The sequence below is a fragment of the Lissotriton vulgaris genome, chromosome 2_1 (genome assembly GCF_964263255.1).
Source record: "Lissotriton vulgaris chromosome 2_1, aLisVul1.2, whole genome shotgun sequence".
NCBI classification, from domain to species: domain Eukaryota; kingdom Metazoa; phylum Chordata; class Amphibia; order Caudata; family Salamandridae; genus Lissotriton; species Lissotriton vulgaris.
This window is the reverse complement of record NC_141687.1, coordinates 915468078-915492773: the sequence shown is the minus strand read 5'-3', so window position 1 is coordinate 915492773 and position 24696 is coordinate 915468078. Positions and strand designations below refer to the sequence as shown.

General features: G+C 41.2%; 1 protein-coding gene and 1 long non-coding RNA gene across 2 annotated transcripts in view; one reads left to right on the top strand and one right to left on the bottom strand.

Annotated features, from left to right (window-relative positions):
* Positions 1-24696, bottom strand: part of EPHA10 (EPH receptor A10) — a 1551477-nt gene that overhangs the window by 1172352 nt on the left and 354429 nt on the right. The gene's annotated exons all lie outside the window — the stretch shown is intronic.
* The window catches only part of LOC147731409 (uncharacterized), a 50210-nt gene continuing 45444 nt past the window's right edge, over positions 19931-24696 (top strand). Inside the window, exons 1-2 of the long non-coding RNA XR_015308439.1 lie at positions 19931-20015; positions 23347-23522. This is a non-coding gene — a long non-coding RNA (uncharacterized LOC147731409). The remainder of the gene's footprint in view (positions 20016-23346; positions 23523-24696) is intronic.

Below are 24696 nucleotides of genomic sequence, written 5' to 3'. Positions count from 1 at the left end.
GCAATAACTATTCTGAGGCTGGCACTCACTACAGTCCACTTCCGGCTTCCACCTTTGGTGAAACATGGACCAGGAGACATTGCAGGCGCACTCTGAAATGTAAGAAGTTGAGCAACGTTAAAGTCCCTAGTACTTAAGAAATTCTCTTCATACTTTTCACTTTTCTGCAGACTTTTTAATTTTGATGGTACGGTTTTTACAACAGGCTGTACATCAACAGCTGCAAAACAGCCTTTCAGAGAATAAAGTTGATTACGGCTTTATGTCATCACATTTGAGACCTCGGCGAGGTCGTGTGCTGCAGACTCCATCGGGCTCATCAGAAAAATCAATCCTGTTAACAAAGTGAAGGGAGTTTTGCTATAAAATCTGGAAATATATGGTCATTGCGGGCGAGATTTAGAGGTAGCATAAACAGCAGGCTTCACCCAAAGCACATGCACGCTTTCAATTAGATGAGATGTGTTGAGACTTTCTATCACTCTGTTTTATAAACTCTGAAAGGGCACCAAGAAAATAAAGTCACCTCTTATTCTGACATCTACGGGAAAGAGCAGCGAGACCTCATTAAAAGTGGTTCAGTAAACATAGGGTGGCAATGCGGAGTCTGTATCACTATCACAGGGTCGAGCCAGTGGGATAGCAAGGGTGCCATGGACCCTGGTGCAGGCTGGGAAATTGGGCCCAACTCGCCCTGGATTAGACTAGTAAAAGACAGCCACATCTGAGGAGCAGGGGGCCCCTCGCACTACTTGGCCACAGTGCATTTGCACTAATTATAGCTACACAACCTGCCAGAAAGATTTCAACTACATCTGTAATATTGATTTATCACTCTATTAAGTCCAATATAACATAGCATCACCCTCACACACATATCTCCTTCTTTCATGCACTTCCGGTCTGTTAATTTCTTCTCACACTGTTCTCTCCTCGTCTCACACAATCACCATGTACTCTCTCATTCCACCCCTCTGCCCTCTACTTTCCTAACCCAGAGCTTCACGTTTTCTAACAATCACGCTGCCATGTAATGTAAAATGGCATTAGACGGGGGCAGGGCGCATGAGAGGGTTTAAGGGGCAGTGGAAAGAGAGAGGAATGCAGATTGGTACGGCTACCAAGTGAGGGAAAACACAGAATTTTGTAAACTTACCAACAATTTTGAAGACTTTCAATACAGAGCAAGGGGAGAGCGTGTGTGCGTTTTTGTCTGTGTGTATGTAAAAATTCCTAGTGAAATCCGACAGACGCCTCACCATGCCGGATCGAAAGCACCTGTACAGTGCTTAATTTGTAAAATTAAGTGCCAGGGCTCCCATCAGGAGGCCACAGCAGCATGCACCACACAATGCCAATGCCATGCTGCCAATGATAGTAACAACACAGATACTAACCATCACATTACTACAAGTGTGACAGTTCAGGGTCTTCCACCCCCACATCTATAAGAATGGCTTGGGCAGCAGGTAATAGTCATTTGTTATGTATAATCAATTAATAATTAACTGTTGTTGCCATCATCACCATATTAGCAAGACAGCGCTACCTTATGGCAGGCTGTCACAAGCACTGGTGTTGACACTTAAGTGCGGTGCCAAGCATAGGAAACCACTGTCTCAAAGTAACAAAGTAAGCACTGTTTGTTCCCAACTATTTAACAGTAAATACATGTATTATGGGGTGTAACACCCTAAACACCACTGCACACATCCTGTCTCTAACCATGACTCAAAAACAGCCCTCCCTCCCTTCCATGCCATGAATGCAGCCACTAAATTCCTAAAGTATAAACACTGCTTCCAGCACTTCATCCCCAAATGCGATGCAGTGCGTGCAGCGAAATTCATTTTATTTATTTATATGTTTACTTACCTGTAAACCTCCGTAATCCATAGATTACTACCTCCCACCCTGCCCCTCCCCCTCCCCACGTCAACGCCCGGCAGGTACTCCCACTACTGGCCACGGCTGAGCAACAATATTATGATGCTTAATTACTTTTATTAATAAGTGTCGCAGAGCACATGGCATCTCATGTAGTCCTCATAGACACAGAGACAAAAAATGTAAAGGCCTCATCACAAGAGGGGCATAGGGCCATGAGAAATTTACCAGCCCTGGTGATAACCAAAGACACAGGTTGAGATGTTTACCACATTCAGTTTAAAATCAAAAATAGGGCATGATATGTGGAATATGGTGTGGATTGCATAGAATATGGTATGTCGCCATAAATACTGTCCATTTTTCTTCCCGAAAATTTTGGCTGGATTGGCCTACAGAAACTGATCATGGGGAAATTGAGGGCATGAGTTTATAGCATCCAATAATAGGTGTGGTAGACTCTGCTTTATTAGGAATTCCAATCTCTGCACAATCACAATCATATGGTCCTCTTGTGATTGAGCAATATATACATATAATGTTAAAGTGGCAAATAGTATGCCTCCACTGTAAGGTGGGGTGTATTATCCCACAGTTTCTGGTGGAAGCTGACACAATAGTGAGGCCTAAGCTGAACAAGTGATACCATTTTAGCTAGAGGCCGCCTCTTCAAAATCTGCATGTCCTCGATCATTTTAAAGGGTACACCACCAACAAAATCGTCTATAGAAACAAGGAAATTCGCTATGGCCTGGAAATCAGCACAGATCATGCGTATAAAAAAAGCCCAATTTAGATTTCTCAATCCGCTCTAATTATCGGCCGATTTCTTTACTCCTATTTCTAGGTAAGATTGTGGAAAGTCTCATCAACAAACAGCTATAAGATTACTTGGAGGAAAATAGTATCTTGGACCCTTCTCAATCTGGGATTAGGTCAGAGCACAGCAAAGAAACTGCCTTGGTTGCTGTGACAGACTCCATAAGGTGTTCCTCCGATGTTAACATCCCCTCTAAGCTTGTGCTCTTCAACCTATCTGCAGCTTTCAAGACTCTGTTACGTGATAAGCTGTTGCTTAGGCTAAATGAGATAGGGATATATGGGATTGCAGTGAAATGGTTCCAAAATTTCTTGACCAACAGATGTCAGGTGATCTCATTTGGTGACTTTATGTCGCACACTATGACGACTGGTGAAGGGGTACCCCAGAGTTCTTGCTTGAGTCCCACCTCATTCGATTTATATATGGCCATATACAAAAAGGAGCTACAGGGGTAGACCTGTTCACACGGTGAGTCTGTATTTTTTAACACGCAACAGGTATTTTTTACATTAAAAATGGTGACCCAGATCCCACCAGTACAGACAGAACATGGTTAACCGCTGGTCCAATAGATTTTGTTGAGAAATTACAACGGATGGGAAGGGATCCGAGATACCGACTCACCGTGTGAACAGGTCTCTTGTTGTGTATGACGATTTAAATATGGACCTGTATGCTGTAATGAATAAATACATTACTCAGTAGTTGTATGTCTAGGTTTATTCCAATGCTTAAACCCTCTTCAGTAACAGGGAGACACAGCCACATCCAACCTCTAACAGCTCTCCAGCACCAAAAGAATACATTCCACTTGAGCTGTGACATCATGAGGTGGAACACTGACTATGCCACATGAAGAGTTGAGAGACAATGCATAGAGATAACACATGGTAATACATAACACTTCTCCCTTACTTCCAATAAAAATAAAATAACAGTAAAACAAATAGGATATCAATAACAATAGAACAATAACACTTTGGTAAGTAGCACTAAAAACAAATCATAAATTCTGGAAAAAAACAGATAAACACAGTACACTAGTTGTGAATATAAGTGATGTAGTCATCAAGCTTTTTGGGTTTCATACATATGCATCTAGCACGAGACACCCCTCCTTCAACACATTTTTGAATAATTTGATGAGAACAACTTCGGCGTTCAGCATCTTTACTTGTGCTAGGTGTCTGAGTGGATAGGACTATGGTTTCGCTAGATGCACACGGCTCAACCACAACATCATCGACCCAATCATAATTGTGCTTGTTATCATCACAAGTGACTGTATTTGTTATATGGCCTTTATATAATGCAATTCTATTTGCATTCCAGACTTTCCGGTCACTCAAAAGAGCAGAGTTGCATAAAATTTTAATAACTTTGAGAGGGGATGCTTACACCAGGAGAGCCTATTCGTTTCTGAAGAAAGCACTCTGTTGCAGCATTAGAAACAAATCAGAAATTGTCCGACTCAGAAGGGAGTATACCCAGTCTTTAAAGCACTGTAAGCTAGAGATTAAAAAAACCCTATGGGAGACACTTCACAAAAGTTGTCTTGTAAGGGACTCAGCCACTTTTTGGCGTACAGTTAAAACTCCCTTCTTAACAAATTCAAATACGAACCCAAGAATCGAGGTGGCAGTGGATGAGTGCGCGTGGGTCCCCCACTTCTCAGCCTTTTTTGGGGGACCAGTTGTACCTATACAGGTACCTCGAGACGGTGGCAACCTCAGTTTCTCCCACGAGGAGGTAGTTACTGCATTAAAGTTATCGAAATGCGGGAAAGCCCCTGGCCCTGATGGGGTTCCTCTCGATATATACAGACATAATTTGGATTTGTGGTCCCCTATCCTCACTAGAGTCTTTGATGCAGTTAAAGAAACAGGCCCAATTACCTCATGGAAATCCTCAATCCTCCTCCCAATTTTAAAGAAAGGGGATCGAAATGACCCAGCTTGTTATCGACCCATTTCTTTATTAGATGCAACTGGTAAGGTTGCAGGGCGGTTAGTCCTCCAAAAACTTCATAGTTGGGCAGCTGAAAATCAAATACTCTCTGATCTACTGTACGGATTTCGTGAGGGAATGGGGGCGGTAGAACAAGCATTAAATGTGTCCCTATTAGTAGGTAAATATGTGGGGGCAAAGAGGGGTAAACTCCATTTGGCATACGTCGACCTGTCGGCAGCGTTCGACTCTGTGTCTCATTGCAAGTTGTGGAATATTCTCATTAAAATAGGTGTAGACACCCCTTTCATCCGCTTCATGCAAGACCTTTATTCAGGGGCATCAGCCAAAGTTCGATACGGTACGGGGGGGCGTTGACCAGGTATTTTGATGCGGTGAAGGAAGTCAGACAGGGTTGCGTGCTGGCTCCCTTCCTTTTTAATCTGTACACTAATGGCCTGGAGGTGGCAATGCTAGAGGGCAGTCAGGATCTCCCCATGATTGGCCGTCGTCCTATTCCAGCTCTGCTTTATGCAGATGACGCGGTCATAATGGCGCGGACTCCCTGCCAACTACAATTGCAGGTCAATAGATACTGCCTATTCATGGAAAGCTTGGATCTAAAGGTTAACAATAAGAAAACCTTTATTATGCACGTTGGGAAAGCCACTAGCCACACAAAGGGTATATATATAATAACACCAAGTTAGACTGCACAAAAACATACCCCTACCTGGGAATTCTGATTGATAATAAACAAAACTGGCGTCCAGCAATTCAAACCAGGACAATGTCATTCCTCAGAACAGAAATGGCCCTGCAAATGTTCGCCCGGAATCTAGGCCAACGTCCGGCACGCGAACTGCTCCAGATTTACCATGCTAAACGCTCTTCAGTAGCTCTATATGGAGCAGGAATATGGGGTTTTTCCGCCACTGCATGCATACAAAAGGTGGAAAACTGTTTTCTAAGGTATCATCTAGCGGTCCCCAAAAGCTCTCCAATCTACGGCTGCCAGCTGGAACTTGGTATGGACTATATATCTGACATCATTGCCATCCAACCGATCCTATTATGGCAGCGTATATGGCATACAGATGAATGTAAGCTTACTCGTTCTCTGATTACCGACTGCCTCGCCCTAGAAAGATGGAAGAGCATTACATGGTTGGATTATGTCTCAAATTTCTTTATTGATTTAAATTTAGAATCCTATTTTACCCACCCTGAAACTATCATGAGTATATCGCGAGCCACCCTGAAAAATGTATGTTTATCCCATCTGCGTGAGCTTAGAATGGCAAGAGAGACTTCAAAGCCGACAAACGTTCATCTCCTAGCAGTACAAACCTCTTGGGGGATTCAGCTGTATTTACTGCTAACAACTAATGACAAATTTTTGCTGACCCGGTTTCGTTTCAGTACTTTCCACCGCTTTCTGACTTTCCCCAAGACCAATGATTTGTCCGCAAACCTCTCCTCTTGTCCTTGTGATCGGCAATCAGAGCAATCGCTTCTCCATGTAATGTTCTTTTGCAGCCTCTATGACCACCCACGGAGAAATTGGATTTTACCATTAGTAAAATATATGGGTTTACGCCAATGCCGCCCGGCGCTTCAAGCCCTACAATGTTTGGACACTGAGTTCTCAATTGCCCCTATACTTTGCTTTTTAAAATCATGCATCAAATTCCGAAAAAGACTATGATTAACTGCTATATTTAAAGTATTGATTACTCTATTTTGCAATAAGTTCCAGAACTTATATTGTGTTTAGTATCTTTTCTTTTTTGTGCTTTGAAGGATAGTTTTCTTTCTTCAAACGTATTAATACAGTGTCCATTTTATTTCGTTTTATTTGTACCAATCTTAGGATTTTGTTGTCTTTTTAAATAAGGATATAATGGCTTTTTATTCTGTAATTGTTTGACTTGTCTGCACTTTTATGGATAAGTTCCCTTATCCGAATAAAGTTTATTTGAATTTGAATTTGAGAGGGGAGGAATATTTGCTTTCTCCTTTACGAACAAGTCTCCCCTTCTTCACTTTTACTGTATCACCAACTTGTAACATAATTTTACTATTGGACTTAGAATTGGAGAGTTTTTCCCTCAAATAATTTTGCTTCGTCTCCAAAGAATGTTTTACATTACTTACAGACCATGAAATGATTTCAGGACACTTTAACCAACCAATGTTGTCTTTGGTACGGGCAGATCTACCCCTCATGAGCTCATACGGAGAGTGTTTGTAGAAACGCACTTAGTAATTCTGTAAGCATTCACCATCTTTCTTAACTCATCCTCCCAATCATAATCATTGCTCACAGCTAACTCAATGATATTTTTAATCACTCTGTTGAAGCGCTCAATGCTTCCATTTCCTTCGGGATGATAAACAGAGGTAGTTCTATGGGTGATGCTTCCTCTTTAATAAACTTCTTGAATTGTTCACTAGTAAATATTCCTCCATTATCGGATATAAGGTCATTTGGAAGGCCTTCCTTAGCAAAGACATCACACAAAAATTTTAATAAATTTTCGGAATCAGCTTTAGTCACAATTCTATATTCAGGCCATTTAGAAAGATGATCTATTGCAACAAAAATGTATTTGGGCATTCCATCCCAAGTGCTGACTGGGACAAAAACATCAACACCTATTCTTTCCCAAGGCATGTTGGGAACTACAATGGGATGTAATGTGGGTCTGAATGTCACTAAGCTTTTGTCAGAATTAATACATTCTACACAATCTCATACCACTTTTTCTATGTCCCTGTCAACACCTGGCCACCAGGATGACTGTTTGATTCTACATTTAGTTTTGATGATGCCCATGTGGCCTTCATGACACAATTTGATGAAACTCTCTCTAAGAACATGTGGCGGAATTAATTTCCCTCCCCTAATTAGAACTCCATCTTCAAGGGAAAGTGAATTTCTTACTCCCAAAAAGGTAGTTGTTCGTTAGAAAGGGTTGACTTATCAGGCCATTTTTTGATTAAATGTAGTTTTTATAGTAAGTAAAGCCTCATCTTTGGCTGTACCGTCAATCCATTCTTCGTGTTTGATGCTTGACAACTCATTGTTAAAGATACCGGCTACTAGCCAGTCATCCCACTCACACGTTAAATCTTCATGGATGGGTAGAGGATATCTGCTTAGAAAATCAGCAATTCTGTTTTTAATTCCTGGTAAGTAAACTATGTCGTATACAAAGTCAAGTAACTGTAGAAAATCGAGACATCCTAGGTGAAACATTATTTAAACCATGGGATGTTAGTACTTTAGCAAGTGGTTTATGGTATTTCCTTAAGCTTACTCTTGTGCCCCATATACATTGCCTAAAGTGCTTCAGGCCCCACACACATCTTAAGGCCTCTCTTTCAATCACTGAATATTTCTCTTCAGTAGGTGTAAGAGATCTAGAAGCACATGCAATAACACATTCAGTACCATTGTTCTGTAAGTGGGTTAAACCTTTCCCACTGGTATCCGTGGTTATGAAGCTTTTAAGCTTTGGATCGAAACCCTGAAGAGCAGGGGCAAAACAAATATCATTCTTTATGTTGTCCATACACATTTGACAATCAGAAGACAAGTTGAATGTAGAACCCTTTTTTAGTAACAGCCTGATGCAAAACATTTTGCTAGCAAAGATGTAAACACATTTTGAATAGAATTCTGCCAATCCTAAAAAGGATTTGACTTCATATTTATTATGTGGCGGGGGAGCGTTCTAGATGGCATCTACCAAGTCTGTTTTAGGACCGATTCCTTGAGGGATGTATGACGTTACAACACATACTTTTACAACGCATGCCTTTACAACGCATTTTTTACAACGCAAAATGCTTTACAACGCATTTCATTACAATGCATGCCATTACAACGAATTTTTGAAAAACTACCATTACAACGCATTCCATTACAACGCATACAACCTTTAAAACGCATACCATTTCAACGCATACCATTACATTGCATGTATGGTAAGTATTGGATAGTATAGGGGTAAAAATTACTATTCTAACTCCAGGTGGTGCAACAGTAGGGTAAGTGTTGGATAGTGTAGGGGTAAAAATTATTATTCTAACTCCAGGGGGTGCAACAGTAGGGTAAGTTTTGGATAGTATAAGGGTACTATGCGTTGTGATGGTATGCGTTGTTATGGTATGCGTTGTAATGACATGCATTGTGATGGTATGCGTTGTAATGGTATGTGTTGTAATGACTGCGTTGTAATGGCATGCGATGTAATGGATCTTGCGTTGTAAAGGTAGTGCGTTGTAAATGTTGCGATGTAAAGGTTGTTTCCCTTCCTTGAGCACTGATTCATGACCCAAATAGGTGACACTATTTTTAGCAATTTTACATTTGGATTTCTCCGCTGTCAAACCATTATCGTTTAACACACGCATGACATCGAACAAAACTCCATCATGTTCCACTCTTTTTTTTTTTCCCATTACTTGAAGATCGTCTTGAAAAAATAAAACGTTTTTTTACATTTTTAAACATTAGGTGCATAATCCTCTGGAACATCGCTGCAGCTGAGGCTAGCTCAAATGGAACACGATTGAACTGAAACATGCCAATGGGAGTAATGAAAGCAGTGAGATGTTTGCTATTCTTATGGAGAGAAACATGATGGTAAGCGGAAGTTAAATCTATATTCGAAAAACAAACCATGTCCTTGGTTGCAGAGAGTAGTTCAGAGATTTTAGGGAGTGGAAAAACATCAATGAAAATGTTTTTGTTTAGCTCCCTTAAATCCACACATAGGCGGACCCGGACGTTGGCTTTCCGCGCTACGACCAGGGGGGCAATCCAATGTGATGACTCTACACTTTCAATAATGCCCTTATCCACTAGCTTTTGAATTTTCATAACAACCTCATCTTTTTTTCCGAGGGGAATATTCCTTACTTTGTGGATGGAAGGGACAGCATTCCTCTTTAAAATTATTTCATGTGAGAAACCCTTGAGCATGCCAATCCCGCATGTAAAAAACATTGGGGAACTTCAAAACCAACCTGTTCATTAGGTCTTCATCATCTATCTGCCACTTAACACAGGGTCTAACAGTATCCCTAATTCCCCTTGATCCCACCATCCGAGGACACTAGTCCCAGAGACTGCGACATACAATTTGCACTCAGCCTGTCTACCTTTAAATTCATAAAGCAATTTTCAAAATTCCAGCAAATCAATAGGTTCACCTGTAAAACTTACAGGGTAAATATCCGGACTTTCTAACTCAGTATCAATTTCTTGGCAAAACAGGTTACTCCATGCATTTCTGTTAACAATCGTGTGGGGGGATCCTGAGTCTCCCATCAACGAAACTCGAACACCCCGTGCTTTAACATCACAAACAGGTTTTTTACAACGTTAGTTACTCGTAGCATTTTCATCATTCTCATGAATACAACATATAATGTTGTCATCATTGTCTGAAAAACTCTCATTATGCTCTTCTTGCTCACATTCATCAACAATACATTTTACTGATTTGGACTTATGACACATGCGTACAAAATGATCAGACATCTTACAATAAGCGCACTTTTGTCCTAAGGCTGGACATCTCTTGTCATTGGCTAAGTGGAAAATGCTTCCACAGCGGTAACACTTCCCTTTACTAGAAGATGACACGTTTTGTTTTACTATAGGTTTTTCTTTCCCACTTGATTTGTCGTATTTTTAAAATTTTTCAATGGGTCTAGAAGTGTTGTTTTTGATGATTTTAACTGTATTCTCGCTGTTGTCGCACTTATCCTTATTTACAACAGTTTTAGCTCATCTAAATGTGAGCTCTGCTTTACTAATAATAACACTAATCTCACGTAAGGAGGCATCTCCATTAATCCATAAGTTGTCTTGCAAACTCTCATTATTACACTGCGTGACTAACTGATCTCGGATAAGTTCTTCTTCTATGATGCCAAACTTGCAAGACAAGGCTAACCTCCTAAGGGAAGCAATGTAATCTTCAACTTTTTCGTGGCTTTCTTGTTTACTCTGGTAAAAGTTATGCATATGGACAGCTTTGCAAACTATAGGTGCAAAATAAGCATTTAAATCTGCAATTGCTTGTGTAAACACATTGACTTCACTCCCTGGTAACGCTCTCTTTTCTATGCGATTATACACTCTTAAACCACCAGGCCCTAAACAATGGAGTACGATCTTCTTTTTTCTTTCAGCAGAAAATTGTTTACTCTCAAATGTGTCTAAATAATTAATTAAATAGTCTCACTATTCTTCCCATCTTTGACTTGAGACCTCACAATCCTTTATCATGAAGGGTTGTGGAGAAGGTAAGTTCATAGTAGCTGTCGCAATCGTGATTCTAAAGATTGCAGAGTCAAAAGGTTAAATAGAGTGGAAAGAAATTTGCGAAAAATGCAATGGAAATCGTTGCCAATGAGGTTAATACACACTAAGGATGTTTATGACACATATTCCACTATAACCCTTTAGGTTGTAATATATAGAGTAAGGAATTGCTAAATAATTCTTTTGGAAATCAACTAAAACTGGAGAATTAATTGATATGTGGTGTGGGTATCACTGATGTATTAATGTCTAATTGACACGCAGTGTGCGTATAACAGAATAATTGGTGCTCAATTGATAGGCGGTGTGCGTATCACCGAAGTAATAATGTCTAATTGACACACGGTGTTCGTGTCACCGAAGAGATTACTTGCGCTGTTTAATAATTTGAATTTGAAAGTTTTACCTTGATTGATACGCGGTGTGCGTATCACCGAAAGAATAAACACGTTTCCAAATCTTGAAATAACTGCAACCGGGTAAGTTGATCCTGTGTTGCAGATTGCGCATTGCTATGCAGAGGGAAACAAACAAAATGAAGGCACGTAAGGTCACACCAGCAGACCTAGCGTAGTGACGTTGGATGCTGAATTCTCCAAGAACGTCAGTGCAGATGCAATGCTGCTGTTGGAGTCGGAGTGATGCTGGACGCTGAATTCTCCAGGGGGCATTAGTGAAGAATGCGATGCTGCTGTTGGAATCCTTAGGACAGAGAATGCAAGTTGGAAGATGCTGGGCTCGGAATGTTGCGAACGCTGTTTGCAGTTGAAAGATGCAAGAAGCGTTTCTTTAGCTCCAAAGGAATTTGAAATGAGTATTAAGTCAAACAAACATAGTAAAACTCTCATAAATGTCAAAAGAATGTCTGTTGGAGCCTTCTAGTCAACAAACATGCTCACGAATATACTGCCAGAAAGTTCATCCTCCAAATCTTGCAACTTGGTAAAATTTAACGCAGAATAAAGTCTCTTAATCTGCGAGTGTCCCAATTATCCAACTTCAAATCCCTTCTTTGAAAATTGTCTCCAGGCTTCGCTTAATGGATGTAGAATAAGGTAAATATTTCACCCATAAGATTGTTGGAAAGAATTTTGTGGGTTCTCAGGGTTTAAGCCATCTTCACCATTGTAATGAATAAATCCAGTACTCAGTAGTTGTATTACTAGGTGTATTCCAATGATTAAACCCTCTTCAGTAACAGGGAGACACAGCCACATCCAACCTCTAACAGCTCTCCAGCACCAAAAGAATACATTCCACTCGTGCTGTGACATCATGAGGTGGAACACTGACTATGTCACATGAAGAATGGAAAGGGGCGACCACTCGGTCCCCCCGAACGTATGGTCGGGTGCCCCGATCCTCCCGGGAAACCATTTTGGGCGGGAGGCGTGTCTCGGCTGGTATGCCCGAAGCGGCGTAGCCGGGGCGCGCCTTTTCCCGCCCAAGAGGGGTTGTCCTAGACACCTACACCGATGGCCACGCCCGGTAGGCGTACCTGGAGTGGGTACACGCCCTCCCGAAGAAGAATAAAGAGAGCGGGAATCCGAAGAAGCGTCCTCTTGTTCCTGTGCTTGGAAGGCTGCACCCACTCATTGCTCGTGAGCCCTCGACGGAACAAGGAGCCATTTTTGACCCACTCACCAGCCCCTTATGGCAGTGTTGGTTTTGCAATAAAGTTTTGCTCTGATAACATCTTATTTCCCTCCGTATAGCAGGAGAATGAATGTCTAGATTGACGATGTGACTTTTGTCTGTCTGTTTTTTCTTTTAGGAAGTAAACAGTTTGATACAATTAGGAAGGCTGATATTTTCTTCCTTAGTAGGTGAACAAATGTTGTATTTATTTTTTGGTCGGGCGGTAAGGTCATGATCGGTGAGCAGTAATTTCAAGGTCCCTAGAGGGGGGCCGCCAGCCACTATGGATGGGAGCCCCCGGGGGGAGGTGGCCATTGGCCCCTCCCACTGGGAGGCGGCACCCACTAAGGATGGGTCGCCTAAGGGGAGACGGCCATAGGCCCCTCCCAGGGGAGGAGGCGGCTATATGCCCCTCCTACGAATTTCCTGGGGCCCGGATATCCGCGACGGCAGATGTGATAGAGAGTGTGGGGGTGGGGTGGGAGTCCACGCTGTCCTTCTTACAGATACCTCACACAAGTGCTCGGACGACCTTTAAGATGGCATCGATCGGAAAGAGGAGCCCCCAACAAGACAAGGGAAATTACAGTTGGCAATGAGGGTACAGTCCTCTGCGCGGCCGCCACTCACACCGTGAGGGCGAGAGTTTTTGGTAGTAGGGATCTGACACCGGTTAAGACCTTGCCGTTGGCCCTTAATGCTAGGATGTACAATTTTAATTTAGAAAGTATGCATTTGCAGGATGTTAGACTCGGCTAGGATACCTTTGTATTAGAGATTTGTTAAGGTTAGCCAAATAACATGTCTTCATCGAAATGTAATAAATGAAAATTGTACATGATTATGAAACTTTTATTTAATGTTTTAATTTTGTTTCATATTTTAATAAATACGGCCGGGAGGGTGACTCCCTCCCGCCTTCCAAAAGTTCAGAACTGCGTCCGTCTTCCCATCCTTGGGGATTTTGTTGGGAGGGGGTGACGGGCATCCCGGCCATATTAAGAGACAATCCATAAATATAACACATGGTAATACATAACATATGCCACACTCATCAGATCATTTGGCTTTGAATTCTTGCCCTATGCCGATACCACTCAGTTGCTCATCTCCTTTGACAACAAGGTGTATAAAGTGAAGGAGTATTTCTCAAATGGGATGAAAGTGGTGGCATAGTGGATGTCCGAGAACTACCTTCAGCTTAATGCTGAAAAGACTGAGATTATGCTTTTTGGAAAAGCCCAACAAATATGGACTTCAGATTGGTGGCCACCTGAGCTAGGGAGTGCTCCCACTCCCTGTCACGTTGTAAAACATCTCAGTATTAAACTGGATGAAGCCCTTACAATGAAGGAGTAGGTCCTATCAATTACAGGTAACTGCTTTCTCATGTCATGGCTCCTCAGGAAAGCCTTGCCTTTTCTTCCGCTTGCGGCTAGGAAAACCCTGGTACAGGCTCTTGTTGTCAGCAGCCTTGACTATAGCAATGCTCTTCTTGCATCTGCCAATGAAACACTACTGTCTAAATTACAGGCCATGCAGAACACAGCTGCAAATCTTATTTATAATCTGTCTTCTAGATCTGCATCATTCCCACTTTTATGAGCATTACATTGGCTACCTGTCAGAAACAGAATTATATTTAAGGTCTGCTGACTCGCCCACAGAGCTCTAGTGGGAAAAGGACCAAGATACCTACACCAAAAGTGTAACAATATCTTCCTGTCAGGAATTTGAAATCTAAGGACAAAGAGCTGCTTACTATTCCTCAGGGGCGGTTTCTTAATTAGGGCGACAGGGCTCCGACCCTGCTTCTATTTCTGTATCAATATTTTTCGAGTTGAAAATGTTTAGTTTACTATAACTTAAAAGGGTGTGACCCTCGCTCTGCGTGAGGGTCAGGCACATACAGGCATTTTTATTGAGGACATGTGCCAGAGCGCATGTGTGCATGTGCCCGCCGTCGCAGGATTTACAGGGCTTACCTGATCTCAGCCCTGGTCTCCGGCAGCCTACAACACTGTAAGGCACTGCCTCCGATGACGCAGTGCAGCCACGCTGATTGAAAACAGCCTGGGCGCTTTAACCCCTTCCACACTCATGACGAGCTGGGCTCGTCATGGTGTAGCCTCCTCAAACACTGATGACGAGCCCAGCTCGTCATAAAACAATAAAGAATAGCAATTCCCAGCACAGGAGGGGAAAACGCATAGCAGCCATGGAGTTAAGCATAAGCCCTGGGTTTCCGAGGCTGTTTGTCAGTCAGCGAGGCTGTGCAGGTCTGCAGCCCACCTATTTCCTACCTCGTCACAGGGTAGGGTGGGAACACGCCTCCATGACCCCACCCTACTCTGGGACGAGCTGTAAAAAGGTTTTCCGTTCACATATGATGGCTGCTATAGAAGTGATCTGTGCAGACTGCATGTCAACAAGCAACCAGCTTCCAGGAGGTAGAGCCAGGCACGCAACACCCATTGGCCTCAAAGGGCTTTAGGCCCCCCCCACCCCCCCCACCCCCCTCTGTCATGAGTAGCAGCCCGGGATGAGACACTTCCTGGGCCCGCTCACAGCCGCACCCGAGCACTTCACAGGTTTTTAAAAGACCTTGTGCATGTTAATGGGGCTTTGTTGTTGTTTTACCCCTTCCAAGAGCCCATGCAGCTCGACTCTGCTGATTGCCTAAAGAGTCAGCCCCCCCCCCCCGAAATTTTTTCTTAGCCCCCCCCCCCCCCAAAATTTGACTTTAGTTGCGACTCTGGGTAGAGCAGAAGTGTAAGGTGAAACGGAAGCAACAGAACAAGCCCCTGTCTGAAAATTCACTTAATCGACACTCCATGACAAAGCAAAGAAGCATACGTGATCGCAACCAAGGACAGCTGGCAGCATATATCCTAGGCGGCAAGTATAGTTGTTCCGAGATATAAGGAAGTAGAGGGGCCTGTATGCACATTAAATTAAAAGAATGCAGTTTAAAAAAAAGAAAACACGTGTCTAAACACAGAGGGCATAAGCTTCCAATATAATGAAACTAACATAGCAGTTGGTGTATGTCCTCCAAAGATATTGTAAATGTATGTATGTCCTGCAAAATATTGATTGTCGTTTTAAAGTTTATAAACTACATTTTCTTGTACTTGGTAGACAATATACCTTTTTGCTGGCAAAACTAACACTAATTAGGCAACAACATCTTATGAATTTTGAGTGACCTGGGCCAAACGTATTTTCGGGGCCCCTGTTTGGATTTGGTTAGAATTTCCGAAACAATTTCAGCTCTTTAGTACCCTCTCTGGCCAAGTCACCGACAGTACACATTCGCTCTCGTCCAAATTTTATATGTATTTACATCTAATATTCAGGGTTGCAGCAGGTCTCTAATATTACTGCAAATAATTATTGTGAAATAAATTCAGTGACTTCCTCACATTTCTCATATGTGAGGACCTTTTTTGATCACATAGAAACTTGTTTTATGGATGTTGCATGAAACATAAACACATAATTTTTCTGCAAACGGTCTGCAACAGTCTCTTCAAAATCAGCAGCGTTGTGATTGGCTTACTAGAGGGGAGGGAGCATTCCTGTTCCTGTTCAGGAGCAGCAGAAGTAGTGCGGGACCCGGCCCAGGAGCAGAGGAGGCGCGGACCCGGTCAGGTAAGTTTACATTAACTCAAGTGTCTGACCATCTCTTTAGTACTCTGGTGGTCGGCTTGTACAGTAGCTCACTCTGTTCATGCGACCTTAATTAATCAGTCTAAGTGCTTTTCTGTTGGTCTTTTTCCCCACTACACGAACACCACGTTTAAGGGCAGTGCATACATGGCTACATTTCGTATTTGCAGTTAAAAGGATGCATATTAAAAAAAAATTCCCAAGCGCCTCAAAAATGTTGAGACCAATCAAGTGCTAAAAGACCAAATAAACTGAGCGCAAACTATGTTTTAAATATAACCGGTTTGTGTTGCAAGTTTTGTTGGAGATCTCAAATCGGTGGCTCTTGGGATTCAACGTTGAGGAGTTCTATAACAGAGGACTCTGATGTGTTAGCACCTTGAAAGCCACCAGAGCGCTTGGCTAGTTTGGGAGCTGGATGTAGCACAACCGGTTGGGTTATTGCGAGAGAGCTACAGCCGTGCCTACAAGGGTTATTTTAGAAAGCCAATGGGGTGGGAAGTGGTTCACAATGTCCTGGACTCAATCCCCAGGGGTGGGATTTCGGAGTGCTGGGCAGTAAGGATTTCAGCAATTCCCCGTTTAAAGGAGCCGGTTGACCTAGTGAGCGCTCTGATAGGAGTATTAGGACCTAAAAATAATTGTCTGCCCTCTAACTGTTGAGGTCGCAGTAGCTTCAAGCAAAGACAAAAATATATTTTTTTAAACCTGTGTTCACCTGCCAGTCTATTTTTTGGTCAACAGCAAATTGTATTCAGTAACTTGTAATGCTGCTTAGTGCAGCTACGGTCAGAGTTACAGTATGCAAGAACATGGTAACGGCAGACCACATGACACGGGAAGGCTCTGCCCTTTTAGTTTGAAGCTTTACAAAGTCGATTGTGAATCATTTCCCATGAAGTATCCATTTGTTTAAGGTTCCCCTCTTTCATTTATATAATGTAATATCGGAAATAGTAGATTGCATACGTGATTAACAGCTCTCTTCCTTCCCTTGAGTGGACCAGGCCGCTTGCTGGGTGGTAACCATGCAATTTGTTTCCTCTTATGTATACTGAAAATTGTTCCTAGTCCTCCATGCATCCAGATCCTGGACACTTCGTCTGTTGGTGCAGGTTTGAGCTGTTCATGTCTATTGGGAAGTTGAGACTTCCATGTCAATATTATCCTTCTTTGTGCTTTAAATGGGTAGGTAGAGCCTTTGTTTCCCCGAATATCTGGAAGTACTCTGAGTATCTTCAGTATTTCTAGCAGGAGTACCCTCTGCATCTGAATAGCACTTACTGTGAGCATAAGTGCAGCACTTGCATATTTGAATTTGAAGCACTGCTACCTAAAAAAATCATGGGTACTCAAACATTTTCCTCGGGCCGAAATGTTTTCTGATGTGCCTGAGTGCTTCATTGATGCCAGTAGGGTGGGGGTCGAGAGGAGGGTGTTTGGGGGAAGGGGGGCAGTGCTAGAAGGTGGGTATGCTAGAAGCGAAGCATATATATCTGTTGATTTGCACAATGCAAAACCAGAAAACCTCGATTGAATCCCAGCTTCCCCACTTTACCAGGTTGTGTGATCGTACACATTTATTTATTTTCACTTTGCCTCCTTTATCTTTATGATCACATATAGAAGGGTTTTCGAATTCATTACTTCAGGGTGTGCAGTGTGAAAACTTACTCCTGTTTAATATCTTTGTGTATAATGGGAACCCAGCCCAAAGAGTGTACTTAACTAAGTTATTTTTTAGTTCACTACTGATTTTGTGAATTAAAATCATGTATGAAACTACCACACTAAAAGAAAAATCTAAAGGCCCTGATGGGTGATGTACTTAGGTGAAATGGTTCTGTATGTTACTGAAATAGACTTTTTAAATTCTGGAGAGATTTTATCATATTTTTACGTTTTTGCTGCAAGATGTCTTTAAAAATGTGTTTCTAAAGTTACAGTGCAGGATAACCTAGTTGCATCTTTCTTTAACTTCAGTTTACCTTTACATAAAGACTTGCCTGTTTATTTGACTTGTGCATTGCAAGTATAAGCCCACACACTTTTATTTCTGCTTCTTATGATTTTCCAGCCACGGCCGATAACTATCAGAACTAACTGCTTTTAATGAAGGCGCCCATTTGCTTTGTGAGGCTGTCCTTCAATTGTTCTAATTGCCTCCTCTGACCGTCAGAGGCAATTGGAACAATTAAAGGACAGTCACACAAAGCAAATGTGCGCCTTCATCAAAACCAGTTCTGAATTACCTTCAGGTTGCGTTCCAACTCTAAACACTAACACTCTTTGAAGTGCAGAGTGACTCTGCAGCCCTTCTGGCACAAAGTGTGTATATTGCTCAGAGGTGCATGCCACTGGCAGGGCCTAGCTTCAGAAACATTTCTATTCACATGTTCTTATATGACATCCCTTTATTAATGTAATAACTGCACTTTCACAATTGTTTTAGTAACCTTCTTGGTGCTCAAATTTGATTGAAAATGCACCATTTACCCACTCTTTTTTCAACATTTTGTCATGGGAGAACCCCCCAGACCCACCTTAAGATGTCCGGGCTCGCTCGCTGCGCTCTCTCGCCACGGTGCACTCCAACTGGAAGTTTTCCCACACCACTTTCGAATGTCACCAGCCGCCACTGCTGTTCCTTGCGTTCAACGTTCAAGATGTGGAGGCAAATCTTTCTCTTACTTGGCCCCCACCTACTGTTTATATTCGTATATGCTCTGAATACACCAAATGTAAGAAATCACTAAACCCCTTCCTTTTTTAACTCTGTTGATTCTGGCCCTGTAATAGTGATTTTCTGCTGCACCAGGAAACCCCCATTAGTATGAGTAGTGCACAATATTAAATTAAATTAACAAAATAACATAACAAAAGAGGTACACTTGGAGTATTTTATCACATAAAGTCGTGCTACGGAAGCCGGTAAATAAGAAAGCCCCATCACGCAGGACTCTTGTCAGCCTCAAGCAGCATTCTGTGGGGCAGATTTACAAGCCCCTTGCATAATTTTTTCACCGCCGCTGCGTCACTTTTTGTGACGCAGCAGCAGCGTAAAAATGCGGCCCATTTACAATGCGACGCATCTAGGGAGATGTGTCACTTTGTAAAGCCCTGCGTCACATTATACCTCCGATAGATATAATGTATGCAGAGTGGGCGTTCCAACGCAAAAAAGCCTCGTAGAAGTGACGCAGTGAAATCTACAAGATTTCACTGCTCCATTTCTAGGACGCCACTGAGTCAAATTCTTACACCTGCTTGAAGCAGGCGTAAGAAGTGATGCAGCACAATGAGGATATTCCTCACCCTGCATTGTTGGAGTTGCGTCGTGCTTGCGACACGACTCCAGCAATGCGTGACTTTTGCATCAACAAATGCATCAGAATTTCTAATGCATCTGTCAATCCTTGCGCCATGAAGCGCCGTATTGTAAATACAGCGCATCCATAGTGGCACAAGGTTTTCTCAAGGTGGCGCAGGGAAAGTGACGCATCTTTACAGATGCTCCACTTTCTTGTAAATCTGCACGTGTTACTAAACTTGAATATAGCAAACAACATTGCACTCACCGAAAATATATATGACCATGCTTTTCGTCTTTTTGTTTAGCTTCTAACTACGTCTGATTGGCAACCTCTCTAAACAGATTATATGCACTACTGGCGCATCAATACCTAGGATTGCTGACTGCGTCAGGTGTGATTGGTTCCAGAATTATAGCATCCCTATTATATGAAATGTATTGCATTTTTTTAATGTATTGTGTGCACAACACCTCTTGAGGGGTATTTTCTTTTACATTTGAAACCAAACAATGCTAAAATACGACTAAATATACTTAATTCATTATTTTTCCTAAAAATGCATACAAACGAATTAAAGTATACACTACTATAACAACCAATTCGATATTACCTGTCAGACTAACCTGAGAATCTATATGCACACTCGTGTGTTCATCTAGATGACTATCACTAGGAAAACATTAGACCCCAAAATGATATATTCAAAAACATTGTTGAATTTGGGTGCCTTTTTAACAGAAAATGCTGTACTAACACAATTCGGTACGTAGCATAACATAACTGTGTGTAGAGTGCAATGGGTGGCAAGGTTACATACCTTTACATATGGAAATGGTCAATTGTAGCTAGTTAGACCAGTGAGCAAAGCACTGTGGAGGATAGAAGTGAGACAAAATAATTGAGACAACCTTTCTATACAGTATCCCATTGCCGTACAGTTCAGTCTCATATCTTCAGTGTACTGGGATCGCTTCTAGGATTTATTTACACATAGGATAGGTTTTAATGCTGTTTGGAAAATGTTTGGTCCCAGTTTATTGTTTTGGAAGTAGGGCATTAACATGTTGGGTTCAGGGGTTGATAATCAGGGGGGGGCGGGGGGGTGGTGTGAATGATGTGCAGGTTTTGGGATAGAGCATATGTGTACTTTTTTGAAGAAGATACATTGCTCCATGTAGTGATGATAAAGCGCAAAAGAGATTTGTGTTCCAGCTCTAGGAATGTATTGAGAGATCCATTTCATACGGCGGGAAACTTAACTACATGCCCAAATGTGAAGGAGGAAAGAGAGCGGGACAAATTAAATGAAGAGTGGCTGAAAATGTTTAAGACTTCTTCACAGGAGGTGGATGCAGTAAGCAGAGACAAATGTGGAAACTACTGAGATAGCTAAGCAAGCTGAAGACTAAGTCCTTCATTCGTGTTGGCTGAGTGAGGTGATGGGTGGGGCGGCAGATTTTGTGGTAAACAGCAAGTTGATGAAACAGCTGAGTTGATGTTGTGAAGTTGAAAAAACATGCACACTTTCATGTTGCATACCTCCTGGCAAAGGCTTAAGAGTAATGAGTTCAGCAAAGGATTTCACACCCACAAATCAGCGGTGCAACATGGCTAAAATCTATGAATATAAAAAAAGTATAAATCATTGGAATGCCAATGTCCTCCTCGATCGGCTACTGCTGAATGTAAAAACAGAAACATTTGGAAGGTCAGTAATGATCTAATCCGATCTCAGTCAGATGTGTCTCTTAAATTCTTAGCGGAGTAAACAGACATGATGTCAATGAACATGCATTGTGAATATGTAGCTTTCTGAAAAGAGGAGTTACACAAATACAGAAACCAGCAGCATGTTAAGAAAATAAGGATGAACTTTGACACTCAGCACCAAATGTAAACTTGGTGTTGAGGTAGGCTTACTAACACATGCACTGGTACCCAAAAACAAGGAATGATTTCCTGACATTACCAAAATGAATAAAAAAATTAAAAAGGTAAATATAATACAATTGACTAGGAATACCATCAGTACTCCATGAATTCAAACCCACTATGAAAAAATGTAGTCAGACACAATGATATTCGATCAATAGCATCTTTAATTAGTTTTGCAAACAGTTTTTCAATTTACATTCTCCTCCTGAATGAAACCAAGAAATTCCATTAACCTTAATTAAATTAGTCACACTATTCCTTCACAAACAGAATTTTGATTTATTCTACATACATGCCATGGGGCTTTACTACATGACCCACAAAACAAAGTCCTAATCATATATTTTAAGTCTCTTGTTTTGTCTTGTTGGATCTGGATCTAGAGAAGTACGGCCTGCTGTTAGTCTGAAGTGACTTCCTCTGATTTTGGCCACACCTTTAACAGAAGCTGATTCTGCCATGGCTGGCACAGCTGATGGCATCTGCAATGAGTTTGCATCCAGAGAAGAGAGAGTGGCCAAGGTTGGATGCTTGTCAAGTTTAATTGCTTTCTTTTGCTTCTTGAGGAGCTCTACTAACTGGAGAAGACAATGGGACATAGAATGGGTGTTGGATAGCATTAGTTCAATATTCAGAAATAGCGTCCGATTGGATAGTTGGTCAATAGTCTGTGCCAAATGAATCATCCGTTCACTAATTCTCGGACCCTCTTTGTAGGCTGATTGCTTTTCTGGGGAAATTAATGCAGGGTCAACTGGCCTGCACTGCAGTTTTTGTGTACAAAGGGCAGGTTTAAGTAGAATGTTGGCACTTAAAATGTTTTGCTTTATTTCAGTTCCCGCATATGGTCGCATTGGTGGTCTCGTCTCATGATGCGCAATCGGTTCCAGGACCATGGATTCTTCCAGTATCCGTTCCTTATCCATAGTAGGCACTTCTTCAAGGTTTAGTAGGACATCCCAACTAGACTCGCCATTCAAGTTGCTCAAGGATAAGAACTCTAGAAAAAAAGTAAAGCATATTGTGGTTAGTGTTCAAATCAATGTTAAAGGAATAGTAATAAAAATAAATCACATTTTCATAATTGGAATATTTGTTTGTCACACCCCAAAGTGTCAATGTCATATAGGAATCAAAACATGTTAATGCAATGCAAACAATTATCCAAGCAACAAGGGTGAGAAACATGCATAGTAATTCCAGACGAAAGACCATCACACTTGATGTTCAACACATATTTACAACCAGTAAGTCTTACAGCTTAGTTAAAAAGGTGTGAACACCTAGGTTGTGTTTCTGGGTGTAATTCATCTCGACTTATGGAGTCATGCTAAATATATATAAGAATCCATCCAGAGCCACAAAGGGTTCTCCATTTACCAAGATATGCAGTGACTCAGCTATGTTGATCTTTCTGTACCATGGTGACAGTATATTATGTGTCCTACAACATAGGCACTAGTGCAATTCAGATAAAGTAAATATTATGCTCTTTGCTAATGTAAAATTCCCTGCCAACTATGAAAAATGTGCTACTTGAGTCTGCAGGTTGTACTTTTTATGGGTCTCTTTTTAAAAACATTGACTTAAGGACAAACTAGGACTCACTGCAAAAATTATATATAAAGGACAGGGCAAATTAAAGTTAAAGATGATGTTGGAATGCACGGTTAATCATCTACAGTATATAGATCTGCAAATGCAAATGCTTAATGGCGCTACCAAACATTTTGATTGATTTAACTGTTGTGTGAATATAAATTACCTGCTATATCCATCCTTTCCAGGAGCTCTGCTGTTTCCACCTGTCCAACTCTCTTCAGATACTCCTCAAGGAGGATGTCCCAAGCCTGCTGCTATGTTTTTTATTGGGATCAGCACAAGGGTAGAAGATGGTCCTTCCTGAGTCTGCTGAGATTGGCTTCAACTCTCCATAGACATATCCAAGATCATCCTGTGATTGGTTAGCCACCTGATTTAACAGCTGATAGGTCTGGCAAACCAAGGGACAATAACTTGCACCCACGTCCGTGTCATGTCACTTTAGTATCTTTAGTCAAAACCTATTTTGACCAATAATGTGAAAAGAACTTGCAATGCATACTGAAATATGTGATTTGCAGTATAATTTGACTGACATAAATTGTCTTACAATGTACCTCTTTAAAAGGCACTGGATGAATGAGGTGTACAGTACATATCCCCACCCAGTGAAAAACAGACAAACTATCCAAGTGGTAACTATTTACATAACTTTAAGGGTTTTCAATGTACATGTAACTTTAAGTGTAATTGAAATGACATGCTTTCCTACAATTTTCTTTACCATAAAGCAGTCATCTACAAATGTTTTCAGAACCAAGACAAGTATTAATAGCCTTATACTGATTAAAATGCCATCTTTGCCACCAAGTTGAAGATCAGAATAGTTGGGTCAAACATTGGTAAATGTATATATTTATGTGTTATATATATTCAATTGTAAAAGAAATATAGTGTTAAAACTGTTCAATTCTTCTCAATGGTTTCATAAACATCTTACACACTCATCAACAGTCCTTAGATTAGGCAACTCAACATTTTCGACTTGATTTATTTTTTTAAAGCACAAATTTAACAATATGTGCTTACTATTACATTTAGGCCAACTAATGATTGTGACCATTTAATTTACAACAATGAATGGAAATGTTGCGACAAATGGATTTAGCGACATATCTTTGAATGAAATGTAGATAAGACTTGTAACAAATGATATAGGCGTGAACTGCTATGACAAAAGATATTTGAAACATTAACTACAAACATAAAAATGACACAGTGTGATAGAACAGGAAAGCCTGAAGAAGATCACATATATATCGACCTACGAACTAAACATCTGTCAGATAATTTACCATTATTTTCCCATTTTCTTATTCCACCATTGAAATCAAATGTGGATGTCTTTTTTAGTCGATTGCTGAACTTAATATGCAAAGATGTAAACACTGTAAATATGACTTATTTTGGGATGCAATGAAACAATTTAAGCATTGTTTTACAGATGTGAAATGCTTGATATGATAACAAAACAAAAAAAACCTTCCTCAAATACCATTCCTTAGGTTTAGTTAGGCATTCTAGAACAGAGGTCA